This window comes from Protopterus annectens, chromosome 5.part0 (genome assembly GCF_019279795.1).
Source record: "Protopterus annectens isolate FY-2018-M chromosome 5.part0, PAN1.0, whole genome shotgun sequence".
Taxonomy (NCBI): Eukaryota; Metazoa; Chordata; order Ceratodontiformes; family Protopteridae; genus Protopterus; species Protopterus annectens.
Genome location: NC_056735.1, coordinates 1,402,818,135 through 1,402,837,118, shown reverse-complemented (window position 1 = coordinate 1,402,837,118; position 18,984 = coordinate 1,402,818,135). Strand labels below are relative to the sequence as shown.

The following is an 18,984-nucleotide window of genomic DNA, read 5'->3' as shown; positions in this document are numbered from 1 at the left end:
GGGTCTGGACAGCTCCTGCCTGTGTGAGCAGGGTCAAGCACAGCCCCTCCCTTGATGGAAACCCTTAAGGGAGCAACTGGCAGGCAAGTGGCAGGGCCTGGAGAGCTCCTGCCTGGGTGAGCAGGTTAGGCAGAGCTCCCATGATGGAAGTCCTTAAGGAAGCACCAGGGCAGATGGCGGAGGGGCCTGGAGAGTTCCTGCCAAGGCGAAGGCATCCAACTTCACCCCATAACCGATGACATCCTTAAAAAATCTGAAAGTCCTCAGAGCTGCTCTGGATGGGAAAGCAAGAGGACTCTGAAGCCTTTATGAGAGTAGATCTGCCCCTCAGTGGCTGAGGGGAGTTCCAGAGGGAAGGACAGGATTAGAGGGAAGCTCTGCTGAGAGGGTCCAAGGGCATGACTGATCTGGCATGATTTGACAGCCTGCAGGAGACACGAAGGTGACGGGCTCCCCCAACATGGGGGAGCCGCAGCCAGGGAAGGTCTCTTGACCAGGTCGAAGGGGAAGCCTGTAGGGATCACCCCTGACAGAAGTCAGTAAGGGAGTGACAGGCAGATGTATGTTTGCTTAGAGAGCTTCTGCCTGGGTGAGTGGGGCCAGGCGGAGCTCCCCACGACAGACGTCCTTGAGGGAGCGACAGACGGATGGTGGCAGGGCCTAGAAAGCTCCTGCCAGGGCAATGGTATACTGACCTTACTCCATACCCAATGACATCCCCGAAAAATCTCAAAGTTCCCAGAGCTGCTCAAGATGAGAAAGCAGGGGGATTGGCCTCCCCAGGAAGCCAGGTCACCATTAAGACTGAGCGGTCTAAACTGGGATATTTCTGTGTCCCAAAGACAATGTTTGGGATTCCAGGACAGAGACTTCCAAACCGGGATTGTCCTGGAAAAACTGGGACAGTTGGTCACCTTGTCCTTATTAAGATTCTGTCAGTATTATGACATCTTCAAAACCCAAAATTAATAAGGTCCCAGTAGGTCTGGATCATAATTCAAGCCACAAAATTGATACTCATCAAACATATGAAGGTCCGCTTTTAACTCTGGATCTGATGTTGTCTTTTCAGTCTTCATCAGACCTGTGGGTTTTGGTTCAGACCTCGGAATTGACTCGTCCATCAGCAAGCTAAAGATTCCAAGCTAGAGCTCTTCCCATCCTACCCATACTGCCTAGCCCCCTTCAGATACCTCTGATTTCATTTGCCATGCAGAGCGAAGCATTATTGTCAGGTTCGAGCACCTCCTTGGGTGTTTCTAGTGTTTGTTTCTACCAGTCATAAGTGTTTTTTCAACCATTTTCTTCTCCCCACCCTTATTTCTGTTTCTTACTGGCTTTTTGTTAAAAAAAAAAAAAAAAAAAAAAAAAAAAAAAAAAGTTATTTTTTTCTATAGTGTAGTACAGAGCTTTCTACCACATGGTAGTCTCGTCCCTCACTCTGTGTTCCTCCTTGCTCTTCCTACTTTCTGACAAGCCCATTGGTTTTTAAAAAATGCACTTCCTGTGGGCACAAGATCCCTTTTTCTGATACCCATAAGGAGTGCATTTATTGTTTGGGTCCTGCCCACCTTCAGGTGGCTTGTTCTGTCTGCAAGGCCTTTCTTTCCTGGGCCCTTACAGATAGAAGAAATAAGTTAGTTCTTAGGGGTCTTATTCTTCCTCCCTTTCCAGCTGTTGCTTCTGTCTCAGGGGCTCAACCCCCCCACGGTCCCTGGACCCTCCATGTCAGTTGAATCAGACCCTCCAAAAAAGGCCCCAAGAACTTTGGAGCAGAGTTCCCCACCTCCGATATTGGTTTCATCCTCTCCTCCCTGTGTCCCAGCCCCTTCTTCGTGGCCAGAGCTTGCGGCACAGTATGTGTCACCAAGGGATGCTTCCCCTAGACACCACTCCAGACTCCTCCAATGTTGTCCTCATCCATCAGGTCCTCTCGGAGCCTATCAGAGAATGAGGTGGACAGATATATGTGGATGTATCCTCACACACAGATCCAGATAGGGGTCATCCCAGCATATCCCCTATGGGATCTGTGAGCAGATCTTCTACCTGCAGGATAGTTTCTGCTTCTCTGATCTGACCTGCCATTTTAGAGCTCCCGGATCCGTTGGACTCTGAGGCTGGTTCGTTGTGTCCAATAGTCTTTACCTTATTGAGCCCAACTGCTTCCTTGACTGGATTGGTTCTGACTGCGTCAGGGCCGAGCGTGTCTATGAGCCGAAGCCATGACATTGAGTCTGAGGGAATGACTTCAACCTCAAAGCTCTTGGAGTTGTTGCTTCCCCTCTGTGCCTCAACTTTTGACAGCTCGGCACCAACTCCGCCTTGGAGCAGAGGGCTGCTGGTGACCTGGGATGGTCTTTTCCTGATCGCACGTGGGCCTCTAGATTCTTCCACATGGGGAAGCCCAGACTTCTTCTGACACCTCCCTGTAGCATCCCACCGAGGGGGTTCCTCAGAAGAAAAGCTGCAATAGCAGGCACCTAGATTCCCCAGAGCAGTCTCTCACACTGGACATTGACTTCTGTGAAGGGGAGGGTTCCCCTAGATCTCCACCTGACGTCTCCTTTGGAGACATTTTATAAATCCTTCACCAGAGATGTGGCTAGTCAGCCCCAAATCCCACCCTGGATAAGTCAGTGTTCCTGGAGGCCTTCAGCGCTGGACCATCTACATCGTGGGTGTCCCCCTGCAGATCCCCTGGTGGACCTGGTGTCTGCAAGGGCATGGAAGGAACCAGATGCTGCAGAGCCTAGTCATGAAAGAGCGGACAAAATTCTTAGTGCTTGCCCAGGATACACCCCACTGGAAGAAGGGTATCCTAGTAGATGCCATGGTGGTTGCGGAGGCCACCAAGTAAGAACTTGCCCAGGAAAGCTCTACTGTCCATCTCTTAACAGGGAGTCTAGGGCTATGGACAGATTTGGATAAAGGGTCTACGCTTCTTCCACTTTTGCCCTCAGAGAGCTGAATTACCTTTCCCACTTTGAGGATGTGAGAGGGATTTACTTAAGGAACTCTCTAGCTCTGGCCCTGAGTCCATGACGGCGGAGTAATGGACTTCTTTTATCTCCCATATGGCCACTCTCCAGTCCAATTCCAATATGTCCATGAGGCTGTTCTCTCATACAGTTGAGGGCACCTCTTAGGGTGGCCATTTCTGGCATTGCTATTTGGCGCCATGTCTAGATGCAGCTGTGTGATTTCGCAGAAGCCTTCAGGGTGTCATTTGTCAGTGCCCCCTTTGACAGTTCCTCCCTCCTTGGACAGACTGTTCATGACGCACTGTCCCGCAGTGAGAAAGAATGAAAGACCCCGTCTACCATCAGAATCTACTTCTCTACTCCACATAGGTCCTTCTCTAGGAATCAGCGCAGGGGAAAGAAGTTGTGGTTCAGAAAATCCCATGGTCCCCAGAGAGGGGGGATAATTCAGTTGGTAGACGCTACCCTCAGGGTAGAGGAGGTCAGCTGAATCAGGGGTCTCAGGATTCTTCTTTGGAGAAATCTTTCCAGCATCCATGAGGTGTTGCCTGACTGTCCTCCTCTGGATGCAGTCGGGGGATGGTGCTTCTTAACACCTAGAAGCCTGGTTAGCTATCACAAATGACTTTTGTGTGCAAGATATCGTATCCAGAGGTTACTCCCTTCCTTTTTTTAAATCTGCCCAAACCAAAACAACATCTTCCTAATGTTCCACCCAATCAAAGGGAGGCGACCACTTTGGAAATTGCAAAGTTTCTTCAAAAAAGTCATCAAGGACGTCCCCTCAGCCCATCACAGATGAATGACTTACTCCCAATTCTTTTTAGTTCCAAAGATAACAGGGGATCTCCGGCCCATACTGGACCTAACTTACTTGAACAAATCAGACAAACACACGAAGTTCAGGATGGGCACTGTTCAGTCCATCCATTCATTTCAGCAGAAGGACAACTGAATGTGCTCAGTAGAGCTCAAGAATGTGTACTATCATAGGCGAATGAACAGATGCTCCATAAGGTTCCTCTGTTTTAGGCAGGGAGCCAGTCACTACAATTTCACGTGCTTCCATTTGGTCTTCCCATAGCCCCCAGGGTGTTCACAAAATGCATGACAGTAGTTGCAGATCACCTCAGACTCGCAGGGTTTTCACTTGTTTCGTTACCTGGATGACTGGCTCCTAGTCACGCCATCCAGGCATCTACTAGTTCAGGCCAGGGATTTTCTCTTGCAACTGGCCATTACCTTACAGATCACTATAAACCTTCAAAAGTCACAATTGCAACCTGTGCAAGTGATAGATTTTATAGGAGCCTGCCTGGATACAAACAAAATCCTGGCCTGTCTTCTCACCGGGCAGGATTCTCTCACTATGGACACATATCAGACAAATGCTAGTGGTGCCAGTTCCTCCAGCAAATCTTGCCCTCAGGGTTCTGGGTTTTATGGCTGCAACAGTAACTGTACTACTGACAGCTTGCTTGCATAGTGGATGTTGTCTTTCCAGTGGTCCCTTCTGCATCATTCCCTCAATCATCCTATAAGACTGTCTCAATTCTGCAGAAATGCTCTTTTGTGGTGATTTCATGATCCAGAAGTGTGTCAGGGCCGACCTTTCATTCTTCTCACCCCCGGCGCCATGTTGACCACAGATGCCTCCCAGCTGGGGTGGGGGGGCATTACCTGGGACAGACATTTCAAGTTGTATGGACTCACCAGGAGACCTATTTGCATATCAGTGCCCTAGAGAGGAGAGTGGTGCTTTTACATTGCAAGCTCTTCACTCCCTTCTTCCTCTAGGGACAACTGCAGTTCAGACTGACAACATATGTGTTGTGTAGTACCTCAACAAAAAAAGGTGGAACCAAGTCCTATCCCCTTTGTCGAGAAGCAGTGAGAGTGTGGCAATGGGCTCTCTCTACCAACCGCTTCCTAGTTGCAATGCACATTCTGGGGGAGCACAACATATTGGTGAACAGGCTCAGTAGAGTTCTATTGATGCCTCATGAGTGGTCTCTGAGTTAGTCAGTGGCAAACAGGATTTTCCTCAGATGTGATCAACACTGCTGCGACCTCTTTGTATCTGCCTTCAACAAGTGCAGCAGGTATTTTGCCCTGATCCCCTCCACAGGGACAGTTCCCAAGAGATCCTGTAGTCCATGCTTGACCTCCCAGTCTTCTTTATGCAGCCCTCCCCTCTTCCTCTGATTTCCAAATTTCTTCAGAAGGCATGCAGGTTGAAGAGCAAAGTGATCCTCATTGCCCCCTTTTGGCCTCAAAAAGTTTGGTTCACCTTCCTGTGGTCTCAACTGATTTGCCTTCTGTGGACCTTGGATCCACATCCAGACCCCCTCTGTCTCACCCCACAGAGCAATTTCAGCCGGATCTTCACAACGTGAAACTAACTGCATGGTTTCTCCAATTCTGGTGATTGCTAAACAATTCAGGCTTTCTTCCTCAGTTGAAAAGATCATCTTTTCCTCCCATAAGTCTTCTACCAGGAAAATGTATAAAAATAAGTGGAAAAGGTTTTCCATTTGGGCCCAGCAGCATCACATTGATCTGCTTCTGGCAGTCTTGGACTTAATAGCTGGTCTTTTTCATTCAGGGGCCAGATTCTCTACTGTTAAAGTTCAATTGGCAGCCATTTCTAATTTTCACATGGGGAAAATGCTGCGTCTTTAGCTTCTTCTAGACTTTATAAAGCTTTTCTTAAGGGTACATTCCTCCTTTGATCTCCTATCAAAGATCCTACTACTCTGTGGGATCTTGCATTGGTTCTTCAAGCTCTGACTTTGCCTCTTTTTGAACCTGCTGCTACGGCAGAGTTGAAATTCCTGTCCTGGAAGCAGCCTTGTTAGTAGCAATTACTTCAGCCAAGAGGGTTTCGGATCTTCAAGAGTCATCTTCCAAACCCCCCCCCCCATCTTATTTTTCATAAAGACAAAGTTACTTTATGTACTAATTCATCTTTCTTTTCCAACAGTTGCATCAATAAACACCATTAATCAATCCATTAATCTCCCTGTGTTTTTTCAGAATTTTCAAAATAAAGGTGAATATCTGTTGCACCTCTTAGATGTCCATAGACAATTGCGCTTCTACCTGGATAGGACTAAATCTTTCAGAAAATCTGATAAACTGTTTGTGGCTTTATCAGATTCCAAAAAAAAAAAAAAGAGAATGCTGTTGTCAAAGCTACTATTGCTTGATGGAAAAGGGATTGCATTTCTCATATTTATTCATTTATTGAACAATGTTCCTTTACCTAGACCAGTCATGGCTTATTCAACAAGATCCATAGCCATGTCCCAGGTCCTCTGGTCCAGAGTTGCAGCTGCTTCATGGGCAAGTTTTCATACTTTCATTTTGCATTATAAACTTGATATAATGTCCAGGAATAGGGCTGCTTTTGGCTCTGCAGTTCTCTGGAATGTCATTCCATGAGGCCACCCAGATCCATATAGCTGGGGATTCTGTCCCACAGGTTTGAGCAAGACTGAACAGACAACATCAGATAAAGAAGTTATGTACTCACCATAACATTCCACCTGTGTTGTCTGCTTCAGTCTTCATCAACCATCCCGCCCTCCTTCCTCTTTCCTTATAACTCTGGGAGCCTTTGTTCTTTTTTTGACATCCTGAGGATTCTTTTAAGTTCTGTTTTTTTAAGGTATGTATTTCTTCTTCTGAGAAAACTGACAGCAAACTCAATCTGAGGTATCTGAGAGGAGCTAGGCAGTATGAGTAGGGTGAGAGGAGCTCTAGTTTGGAATCTTTAGCTTGCTGATAGCCGAGTCGGTTCCGAGGTCGGAACCGAAACCCACAGGTTTGATGAAAACTGAAGCATACTACATAGATGAAACATTATGGTGAGTACATAACTTTTTGTTTTCGTTTACCCTGTAGTGCAGTGACCCTAGATTTACTGTATGTAAAAGCAAGGGATGCGGGTTATATTTATCCCAAAATAGGAGTGCAGAGTGCCACTGCAAAAAGCAAAGTTAAAATATGACCTTTACACTTTTGAAGACTCACAATGTTGGGTAGTCAGGTGACCTTTCAGCTGTAAAGTTAGCACTTCTCCAGAATATTACTCAGAAGGAGAAGATTGGAGATGGGTCATACATTGTCCATCTTCACTGGACATAGAAATGGCTTTCTTGAAAAGTGGGAATGGCCAGGGCTTCCTGCAAAACCCCAAGAAACTATGCCTCAAAGTTATATGGATTACCATGCCCAAAGCATAAAGGCAGGAAGTTGTCCAGCCTAATGGACAAGGATCCTGAACACAGAATGCGAGACCTTGTTCATCTTCATGCGTGTCTGGAGATCAGCTGAGCAAAAGCTGTGAATGATGTGAAGTTTTGTTTATTGTACATAGTCCACATTCCTGCATCCTTTTAACGTGCAAGCCTTGTTTACAGTGTGATCATAAAGCACCTACTGCACTTTTATATGACATTTGAGAAAAAGTAACATTTTTGGAAAGACTATGGGCATATTAACATTTTGTTAAGAGCAGCAGGAATTACTTTTGTTAACTTGTCCTCTTTCAGGCAAGTTAACACATAGCCTTTTTATCAGGAAATGGTCATCATACATAACCATTTAATTATTTTCAAATGCTTCATGTTGCAGTCCTGCTTATTGGACATAAAACTTGATTCCTATTAGCAGCACACCCCTCTATATTTGCTGTCAAACCGTTTTTAGGTTCTCCTCAGTGATGATAGTGCAGAGCACCTGTCCAGACACAGCCCTGTTTAATTGCATTTACCATTGTCTTTGTGGCGTAATTTGTTTCTGAAAAGAAGTTCACTTAGTTAAATGAACTAATTAAAATTTAGAACTAAGTTCATATTCTTGACATTTATGAGGATGTCAATGTGTACTTTTGGCATTCTGCTTACATTTTTTGCTACCAGTTTCACTAGCTTCAGTGGTTATGTATATATGGAATAAATAATGCTACATCAGTATTTGATACTTTGAGAGCTTCATTGTCAAGTCACTGGGCTCTGTATAGCACCATCCATCAAAGACTGCAGATAGTACATTCTGTGAAAACTTAGCGTGCACATACACATCTGTTTCATTCACTGACTTTCTATGCAGATAATAAACTGACCTTACATGTAAATGGGGAAATGAAGCAGTAACTGTGCCTGGGACCCTCCTTGATAGGTCTTATCGGTCAGTCAAGCCTCTCCACAGATCATAATTTGATATATTTCTTGGAATATCCTGTACTGGTGGCATGAGAGCCTGTTACCAATGCATGCATTGATATCACTTGCCTACAATGTAAGCACTTGTAATCTCTTAACCCACCAGTTCTTGTGTGCCACTCACATAGTTCAGATCTCAACCCTGATGTCTGTAAGTGAATGTTTTGTGCATTCATTGCCTATATCCAAATTCAGCAAGTGTTGCTGTGGTTGTAAAATTATTAGCCAAGACCAGCACCAACATCACTTGTACCATCTTCAAATGTCTGTTATGTGTACAGTTGCAATAAGTGCCAGCAATTCAACCCTGCCACTCAGAGGTAGAAGTTCCTGGCCTACCAGGATGGTGATGGTTGAAAGCTTCTCTTGTAGGGATCATTATGAAGGTCCAATAAGCAACCCCATTCTACAGCCAACTGGTGGTAAGTCATTGGTAAACCAGCATTCCTGGCCTCATAAATGCTGAGCTCATTTTTGTCAAACAAGGGCTCAGACCTGTAGCAGTCTTTGTTTCAGTGGATTCCAGGGGTCCTTTATGAGATTTAATTTGTCTTCCACTTCAGAGGTGCAGTCCCTGATTTGAATGGCTAAAACTCAGAGCGTTCTGGCATGTTCCTGGAATATGGTTGCTCTAATCACCTAGTCAGATGTCACTGGTGTTTAGGACAAAGGATTCCACTCTGCATGTTTTCCCTGGGGTAGAGTAGGATCTTTTGGCCTAGGTCAAGAGGTGGGGGGGTAGATATTGGGTCATCTTGCACCAGGGCTCTTGGTTCACAGCCTGAAAGCAATTTTGTATGCCTTTCTGCCCTGCATGCATGCATGGATGTTGGTGGTGGTTAAATACCCTTGCAGCATTTCTCTGTCACCCACCATCTATTATGTGATTGTCATGCCATCATCCTTGCATGGCACTGTATGACAGCTCACATCTGCACCTGGGAGGAGGCATAAAGTTTCTTCCCTCTAGGGCTGTTACAAGGATGAAGATTTGGAGGCCATTTTCTTACAGTGAACCACTGCAACCTCTCCAATTTAACTGTGGCTTACCCTTTCTTCAGTTAGACCTTGGGCCTCATGAAGTCTAGTGTGAACTGCCATCAGGCCTTATCCCTTCCTCAGACTTGCTTGCATGTGTTTAATTGAAGAGGAAGATGGAGAAACCTTGGATTGTCCTGTCAGTGCAGGCACTCATTGAGGATGCTATTAAGGTAGCTTGAAAAGCTTCCTTGAGTGAAGCAAGTCCCTCTACAGAGCTTGAGCTAATACCGCTTGCGATGTCTTCAGACCAACAGATGTCCTAGCGACCACAATGTTTTGCTCTACTGCAGTGAGACAAAATGACCAAGGCTATAGATAGGTGCAAAAAGAGAGCATGCATTCCTCTGTTACTTTGGACTACAGGGCCATCAGCTGTTAAGATCATTTTCATCATCATCTGCTTTCAGCTTATCCCGGTTAGGGGTCACCACAGCAGAACAACGGTCTGCAGAAAGATTGGCAGTGGAGTTTTAGAGTTGCCAGCCCGGTGCTCAACCTTCCACAGAAGGCATGCACACACTCACACCTAGGGCCAATTGAATGTGTCCAATCCACCTACAGCATGTCTTTGGGATGTGGGAGGAAACCCCCGTGACCACATGGAGGATGCACAGAAGGCACCCCATCCAACAATCAAACCAGAGAACCTCTTGCTGAGAGGTGGCAATGCTAACCACTGCACCACTATGGCCGCCCAGCTGTTAAGATCACTTTAAGCATTTGAATTCCAGTTGTCGCTAGTAGATCAGTTCCTGCAGAAGCTTTTGGACCTGTCTTGAGTTTTGGCTGAAGGAGGACCTCATTCAGTTTCTGTCTGCAGCTTCCAGTGTGGGCTTAAATTTGATTTAATGTAATTTTGATCCTACTGATGCTGTGGCTAAGGCTATGGGCTGTGGCATATAGGCTATTTTTTTTACTTGCTTGAGTGTGAGAAATGGTGATTTCACTTAGGTTTGCATAGTAATCTACAGTATGGGCAGAATTGTGGTTTTCACATAGGTTGACTGGTAGCCTCCAATTTTCAGAATGGTCTCAATACTGCTTGGGCTATCCAGCTTGTCACTGTGCTCTGTCCGCCTGCTGTGGACATCACCTACTAGTGGTAAAGCTGGTTGTACTTAAGTTGGCTTGGGCTCACCATTTTTCAGAATAGTCCCATAGTGCTATACTGACAGTTCAGCTTGTTGCCCTATTCACCTAATGTGGACACCACCTGCTTTGTGTGAAAGAAAAGTAGTTTCATTTTGTTATTGTACCTGTGTTTTTTTAAGTGTTCTGCTGCAAACTTGCTACAGATCTGCTGATGTGTACATCCTGATCCATGGTCCTGTTTGGATGATCCACATTTTTTAATTGCTGTCCTACCCTTCTTTTTTCATTTAATATGCTACCTCTGCTTGTACCCTTACTGCCCAAACATGTAGCAGCTATTGTGCGTAATGCGAGGATGGCAGGTTGTAACTGGCACATCTCTCCCTACACCCTCTACTTGTCATTTCTGTGGTATAAGTAGTCCCCTTTCATCATCCTGCATGCTTTAGGTACAGGCTTTTTAAATGGCTGCAGTAATTTAACATTTCTGATCCAGTGTTCTCTGTTTTTATTAAATTCACCTTTCAGTTGTCGCATCTGACTAGACCTGACCTTGGCACCTTTTTTGTTAAGCTGTGGATCCAAGGCTCTGACTCCACCCCTACCAATAATTCACTCTATTCCACTAAAGTACCTCATATCTTGTTTGCTTCCTGATCAGCTGAGATGCGTTTCCAAGAGCTTCTTTTTGAGGGAGGTGAGTGTTATTTTCTAAGACTAAAATTTCTCTTTCCTTCCCTAACTTTAATATAAATAGTTGATAGTTTAGCTCATAGTTGATGGTAATAGATATTAGTGATTGTGTTAGTTTCTTGACATAATGAGAAGTCTTTGCTGTATTTTTTCTGTATGTGGTTTAATTTTTAAGGTGTGTAGATATATATATATATATATATATATATATATATATATATATATATATATATAAAAGCCACCAGCTGGAAATCCACGAATAATTTATTGAAATAACAAACAATGCTAAAAAATCACGATATAGAAACTGTAAGTGCTTTTGTTTAATTAGTATTAAACTTCATCAGACAACCTCCATATTACATCACTTCCTTTTATAACTTCCTATACGTTTGAAAAAGCCCGCCAAATAACTTTTCTAAAACTTGCGCATGCCTAGTTAATAGAAATGTGGAAATAGAATGAAAAACATATTCAATCAAATTATGTTTATCATGTGGAATGAATACTTAATTAAATAAATAATTCATATATTATACATATAAAACAATGTATAATGCGTCAATTCTAACAATGGCCAAAGAAACCAGGCTATGTTCCTCAGTTGTCTACATTATTTCTACCTCTAAAAAACAGTCCACCAAAAAGATATACCAAAGCAAGTGGAAAAAAATCTCTATTTGGGCCTCATTGAAGGGATTAGGCCTTTTTATCAGCACCCCTTCCTTCAATTTTGGATTTTTTGTAAGATCTTTTTCAGAACGGTTCCAGTTTCTTGATGTCAAAGTGCAGATGGCTGCCATCTCATATTTTCACGTAGGCCACAATGACCCTTTCCCAGGCTCTCTTAAAATTATAAAGCCTTCCTTAAGGGCACTTTCTTACTCAGACCTCCAATCAGAGACCATTTCTTCCATAGGATATCACTGTAGTGCTTCAAGCTTTGACTCAAGCATCTTTTGAACCAGCAGCTTCAGTCTACTTGAAGTGTCTCTACTGGAAATCTGTTTTTCTTTTTGCAATTACATCTGCTAGATTAATTTGAGTTATAAATGCTTTCTTGCAAATCGTCATATGTGGATTTTCATAAAGACATACTAGCCTTGCGAACAAATCCATCCTTTCTGTCAAAGGTGACATCCAAAGAAAATCCAAATCAGTTAGTTGATTTGCCAGTCTTTTTTCCAGGATTCTCAAACAAAGAGAGTATATGTCACGCATGCTAGATGTTTATTGGAAGCTCCGATTCTATTTGCATAGGACCAAGGATATCAGAAAATCAGACCAGTTATTCATATCCTTTTCAAAGTCAAAGTTGAGTAAAGGTATATCAAAAGTCAAGCTGTCTAAATGGTTGTTGGAATGTAATTCCTTTGTTTATAATAAACTGGGCTTCCTTTATGTAGAAAACCAAGAGCTGTATCTAAAAGAGCAGTGGCTACCTCTACAGCTTTCATGAAGAACTACCATTGATGACATTTATGCAGCAGCAACATGGTTTACTGTCCATACCTTTATATCCCATTATAAGTTGGACTTGGAGTACAGATAATGTTCTTGTGGTTATACCATTCTCGGGAATGTTATTCCTTGGTGACACTTGGATGTTCTTCAGCGTAGAAGTCTGCTCCAAAGGTTGAATCAGATGAAAATAGACCATATCAGATGTAAAGGTAATGTACATGCCATGATGACAGATCTGTGTGTCTCATTTTCATCTGGTTTAACATACCTCCATCCTTCCTTTCCCCTTCCAGTATTGTCATTTACAGCTTCTGATGACCAGGTATCTTCCTGTGGGTATTCGTATGTCCCTTAACATTTATATTCTTTAGTTTTTCTGGATAATATCTGGAACTGTGTCAGTAAATTTGATCTGAGGTACTTTGCTGGAATGGAGGGAATTATAGAATTCAACAAGCCAGAGTTTGAACCAGATGAAAATGAAACATCATGGATCTATCATTATGGTAAGTATATAACTTTCATTTTGCCTATCTTTCACTCTTGCTACCTCAGTGTGTTGCAGCTGTTCAGCTAATGAGGAGGAACTTTGATGTTCATCCTTCTTTCCCTGTACCATTGATTTGTCTGCTCTGTCTCTGCCTCCTGTAGGACTGCATGCCTTAACCTTTTTTATTACCCTGCTCGATGGCTCAGGTTATTTTTCTTGTATACATGCAAAGTTTCACATTTTTACCTTCACTTCTTTCCTCAGTCACCCCATACTTCTTCATCTTTTAAACCACTCAGCCAGACTGTCGATGCTTCCAGGTGCATCTGCAGTCAATGCCTTCTGATGCCTGTAGACGTCAAATTTTGCTTGTTCATATTTGTATCAATAATTCCAAAACTGTGCTATGTATAAGGTTTTAAAAGATTTCATCTTAAAGCTTACATAATGACCAACTCAACTGCATTAATATTTGACCTCTATCTAGTGTAAATAAAGAGATATTAACTGTTTTATTATATTAATTTATAAACATATAATTTCACGTTTTTCTAAATATCTCAAAAACCAAGTAACACAGACAAAACTCCTTAGCCTCATATGAAACCTCTCAAATAGATGAATAAAATATTGCTGACAGTGTGTGTGTAACTTGTGTGGTTGCTGAGATATTGTAAGTTGTTTGCAAAATATTACAAAAGTAATAGCTACATTGTTTACTGTGACTTATAAAATTCAGTTTAAGACCTAGAACCTAAAGAATACTACCACTATAAAATATAGCTTGTGCTGAAGGGTTTGCCATTTATATTTCTTTCAAAACCCCGTATGGTTCCAAAGATATGAACATTTGTTTGAACTGTGAGGATATAATTTGATTCTGCCAAAGGGCTTAGGCTCCACCCATTGGAAGTTGCAGTGCAAACTCCATTGGAGTGAATGAGTTAATATCAAACAAAGGCAACCTCTTTTTATTCCAGATGAATTTTAGCATCTCTTATAATTCTGGATAAAGCATAAACAAAGACAAAAAATGATCAGGTCCTACTACAGCTTGCACATTTCATCTTACAAATCTGATTATACTTTTTTCTTTACCATGTATGGCACACTGATGTTCTGTGACAGTCTATTACTACAAAACAAAAACTTGTATGTGAGAAATCCTATACACAATGCTGCTGCAGGGATTGTTACTAGCTCCATACATTTACTCCATTCTCGCCTTCAAAAAGAAACACCAGCCATCTCCAGACCAAATTAAATATGTAGTGAAAGAAATCACAATAACTGAAATCAAAGAACACATTAAACTTAAAAGTAACAAGACTTCTAGAATGGATGGAATTGTATCAGAAATGTATAGATTTTTTGCATCATCACATATTGGTATTACTTAAAAAAAGTATATGTCCAAATTCAAAACAATTTTGAAACTTCTGCAACCTAGAAATATTTTTTAATATCTCGTATTATTAAACAATAAAAACCCTGAGAGATGGTTGTCATGCAGGCCACTATTATTACTTAATACTGATTGGAAATTAATTAACCCAGCCACTGGCGATGGACAAAGCCAGTGCATTTCTTTGTGCCGGTCCCAAGCCCGGATAAATGGGGAGGGCTGCATCAGGAAGTGCATCTGGCATAAAATTTTGCCAAATCATACATGCAGACAACAGTACAGATATACATACCGGATCGGTCGAGGCCTGGGTTAACAACGACCGCCACCAGTGCTGTTGGCCAACAGGGTGCTTGCGGAAATTGGGCTACTGTTGGCCGAAGGAGGAGAAGAGGGGGAAGGCATGCCCAAAGGCAGGTAAAGGCTAGGACTGTGATAGTTAGGGTCGGAACTTTGAATGTTGGCAGTATGACTGGTATAGGGAGAGAGCTAGCTGATATGATGGACTGAAGGAAGATTGGTATATTGTGTGTGCAAGAGACCAGATGGAAGGGGAGCAAGGCTAAGTGTATCGGAGGTGGTTTCAGATTGTTTTATCATGGTGTGGATGGGAGGAGAAATTGCGTAGTCATTATCCTGAAGGAACAGTATGCTAAGAGTGTTTTGGAGGTGAAAAGAGCGTCTGATAGAGTGATGTTTATGAAGCTGGAAATTGATGGTGTAATGATGAATGTTGTTAGTGCATATGCTTCACAAGTTGGGTATGCGATGGATGAGAAAGAAAAATTTTGGAGTGAGTTGGATGAAGTGGTGATGACTGTACCCAAGGATGAGAGACTGTGATTGGAGCAGATTTCAAAGGGCATGTTGGTGAAGGGAACAGAGGGGATGAGGAAGTGATGGGTAGGTATGGTGTTAAGCAAAGGAATGCAGAAGGTCAAATGGTAGTGGATTTTGTGAAAAGGATGGACATGGCTGTGTTGAATACGTATTTTAACAAGAGGGAAGAGCATAGAGTGACATACAAGAGTGGAGGAAGATGCACACAGGTGGATTATATCTTATGTAGAAGGGCCAGTCTGAAGGAGATTGGAGACTGTAAAGTGGTGGCAGGGGAAAGTGTAGTTAGGCAGCATAGGATAGTGGTTTGTAGGATGACATTGGTGATCAAGAAGAGGAGGATGAGTGTGAGGGCAGCACCAAGGATCAAATGGTGGAAATTGAAAAAGGGTAATTGTGAGGTGATGTTCACGAAAGAGTTAAGACAGGCAATGGGTGGCAGTGAAGAGTTACCGAATAGCTGGGTAACTACAGCAGAGCTAGTAAGAGAGATGGCTAGAAAGGTGCTTGGTGTGACATCTGGAAAGAGGAAGGAAACCTGGTGGTGGAATGAAGAAGTATAGGAGAGTATAGAGAAAGAGGTTGGCAAAGAAGAAGTTGGATTGTCAGAGAGATGAAGAAAGTGGATAAGAGTATAAGCAGATGAGGTGCATGGCAAAGAGAGAGGTGGCGAAGACTAAGGATAAGGCGTATGAAGAGTTGTATAAAAGGTTGGACACTAAGGAGGGAGAAAAGGATCTTTACTGATTGGATAGAGAGAGGGACCAAGCTAGTAAAGATGTGCAGCAGGTAAGGGAGATAAAGTATAATGAGGGAAACGTACTCACAAGCAAGGAGAGTGTGTTGAGCAGATGGAGAGAGTACTTTGAGGGGCTGATGAATGAAGAGAATGACAGGGAGAGAAGGTTGGATGATGTGCGGATAGTGAATCATGAAGTACAATGGATTAGCAAGGAGGAAGTAAGGATAGCTATGAAGAGGATGAAGAACGGAAAGGCTGTTGGTCCAGATGACATACCTGTGGAAGCATGGAGGTGTTTAGGTGAAATGGCAGTGGAGTTTTTAACTAGATTGTTTAATGAAATCTTGGAAAGTAAGAGGATACCTGAGGAATGGAGAAAGTGTTTTGGTACCGATTTTTAAGAATAAGGGTGATGTGCAGAGCTGTAGTAACTACAGAGAGATTAAACTGATCAGTCACAGCATGAAGTTATGGGAAAGAGTAGTGGAAGCTAGGTTAAGAAGAGAGGTGATGATTAGTGATCAACAGTATGGTTTCTTGCCAGGAAAGAGCACTACAGATGCGATATTTGCTCTGAGAGTGTTGATGGAGAAGTACAGAGAAGGTCAGAAGGAGTTGCATTGTGTCTTTGTGGATTTAGAGAAAGCATATGACAGGGTGACTAGAGAGGAGTTGTGGTATTGTCTGAGGAAGTCGGGAGTGTCAGAGAAGTATGTAAGAGTGGTACAGGATATGTACAATGGTAGTGTGACAGTGGTGAGGTCTGCAGTGGGAGTGACGGATGCATTTAAGGTGGAGGTGGGATTAGATCAAGGATCAGCTCTATGCCCTTTCTTATTTGCAGTGGTGATGGACAGGTTGACAGACAAGAGTCCCCGTGGACTATGATGTTTGCAGATGACATTGTGATCTGTAGTGAGAGTAGGAACCGGTGGAGGAAACCCTGGAGAGGTGGAGATATGCTCTAGAGAGAAGAGGAATGAAGGTCAGCAGGACTAAGACAGAATGTGTGTGTAACTGAGAGGGAAGATAGAAGAATGGTGAGGATGCAGGGAGTAGAGGTGGTGAAGGTGGATGAGTTTAAATACTTGAGATCAACAGATGTCCATTGTGTTACACTGCTGCAGTCATTACACTTGGGTTATCCTGCTGTCAGGCGGTCCTGCAGTCGGCCAGAGTTCCAAAGTCTTGGTCCGGCGTCAGTTGCTGTCGCTTCTTCCCTGATGTCAGTGCACCAGGGGTATATAAGATGCATCCGATGCCATTTTCTTCAGTCTTTCTTGCCGCGCGGTGCCCGAAGCAGAAGCAGTTCATAAGTGCCGGTCGGCCGACCCCTGAGATTTTCAAAGTCGAATTTCAGATCCGAAGTCTTCAATAAAGCTAAGTACCCCGTTGGGGAAACTTTTTTCTTGCCTCAGACCGATGTCAGAAAAAGTTAATAATTGTATTTCTTGTGGGAAGCAAATACCTCATAAGGACTTCCACTCTTACTGTATTCCATGCCTAGGCCCTGATCACGACGTCACTAGTTGTTGGTTTTGTGCTAGATTTAACAAACTCACTATAAAAAGATGTTTTGATTTTGCTTTGCACTACTTTGGCCGAAGGTTCAATTATACTATGCCGTCGAATCAACCGACGACCGCAGTTCTGAAAAAATGCAAAGACAAGGATAAAGACAGGCATCCGAGGTCCAAAACCAATGACGAAACCTCTTCTAGGCCAGTCGCCGGTTCGCCAGTTCTTAGTGAGGCGCTTTTGCAGCCCCTGACACCTGCTACCTCAGAGCCACAGGCCGCCGCCGACTCCCACGTGGAGACAACTAGGCCTCTGGAAACTCAAGGTATTGGGCCTATGGAAACTAATCCCTCAGATGGGTCCGGAGCCGCTGAGCAGGCATTAGCTTCTGAGGGTGTTTTCAGACCTTCACAACTTACCATTAAAGCAATAGCCAAGACAAAAGTACCATTAAAGACAAAGAAGCAAGTACAGCATTCTCCTGGACAGTCCTCCATGCCTAAGAAACAGATGCTTAAAATGGCTGAAGACCTCATTACTCTAATCAGGGGTTCCCATCCCCCTCCTGAGAAAAGGCCTAGGCAGAAATACAGACTATGATTCCTCTGATCAGGTTTCCATTTCCTCTGATTCCTCTTCAGACCAGGGATACTCTCTACCTCCCTATGAGGACTCTGATGCTGAATAATCTATCCCTTCAGCCTCTCCTCCTGAGGATTATTCTTTTGGGGAAACTGTACATACCATGAGGGAGCATTTCCATTGGGAAAGTCAGGATTATTCAGAATCCAAGAAAAGGCTCAGGGATTTCCTTTTATTGCCTCTGCACAGGCCCTTGGCTATTCCGCCTGTGTTTGATATTGTGAATGATGTGTTCTCTGAATCCAGCTTATCTCCTGATTCTTTGCCCCCTGCACCAACCAAACCTGATCGGTATTATAGAGTCCCTGTCTCTCACATGTTTCTTTATAAAAACCCTTCTGCTGATCCAGAAACTATTTCCCAGGGTCCAAAAGGGGTTAAGGCTTCCATTGCAAAAAATACAGTACCCTCTGACGGGGATTCCAGAGCTTTGGATAGATGGGGGAAGAAAGTTTACACTTCTGCAACTTTAGCAGTAAGGGCTTTAAATTGCCAGTTTCACATGCTTAAGTACCAACAATATTTAATGGCTCAGTTAAAACAGAAAATGCTTGCAAGCTCAGAAGCTCCTGACTGTAAAGAAATGCAGGATTTATTGCATACAGTTGAACAGGTGGGAAAACATACTCTGCAATGTGGTTTTGATTCTTTTGAGGCCTCTTTTAGAGCCGCAGTTACAGGTTCTGTGATTCGAAGACATGCTTGGTTAAAAGAACAGAGTTTACCTGATCATGTTAAGGCAAAATTATTGGATGCTCCTTTACAGCATGATACCTTGTTTGGTGTTAAGGCAGAAGAGGTGTTAAAGAAAATGGAGGATAAAGCTAAATCTATGCAAACAGTCA

General features: G+C 43.3%; 1 protein-coding gene across 1 annotated transcript in view; it reads left to right on the top strand.

Annotated features, from left to right (window-relative positions):
- The window catches only part of LOC122801697 (prolylcarboxypeptidase), a 755,483-nt gene that overhangs the window by 525,389 nt on the left and 211,110 nt on the right, over positions 1 to 18,984 (top strand). The gene's annotated exons all lie outside the window — the stretch shown is intronic.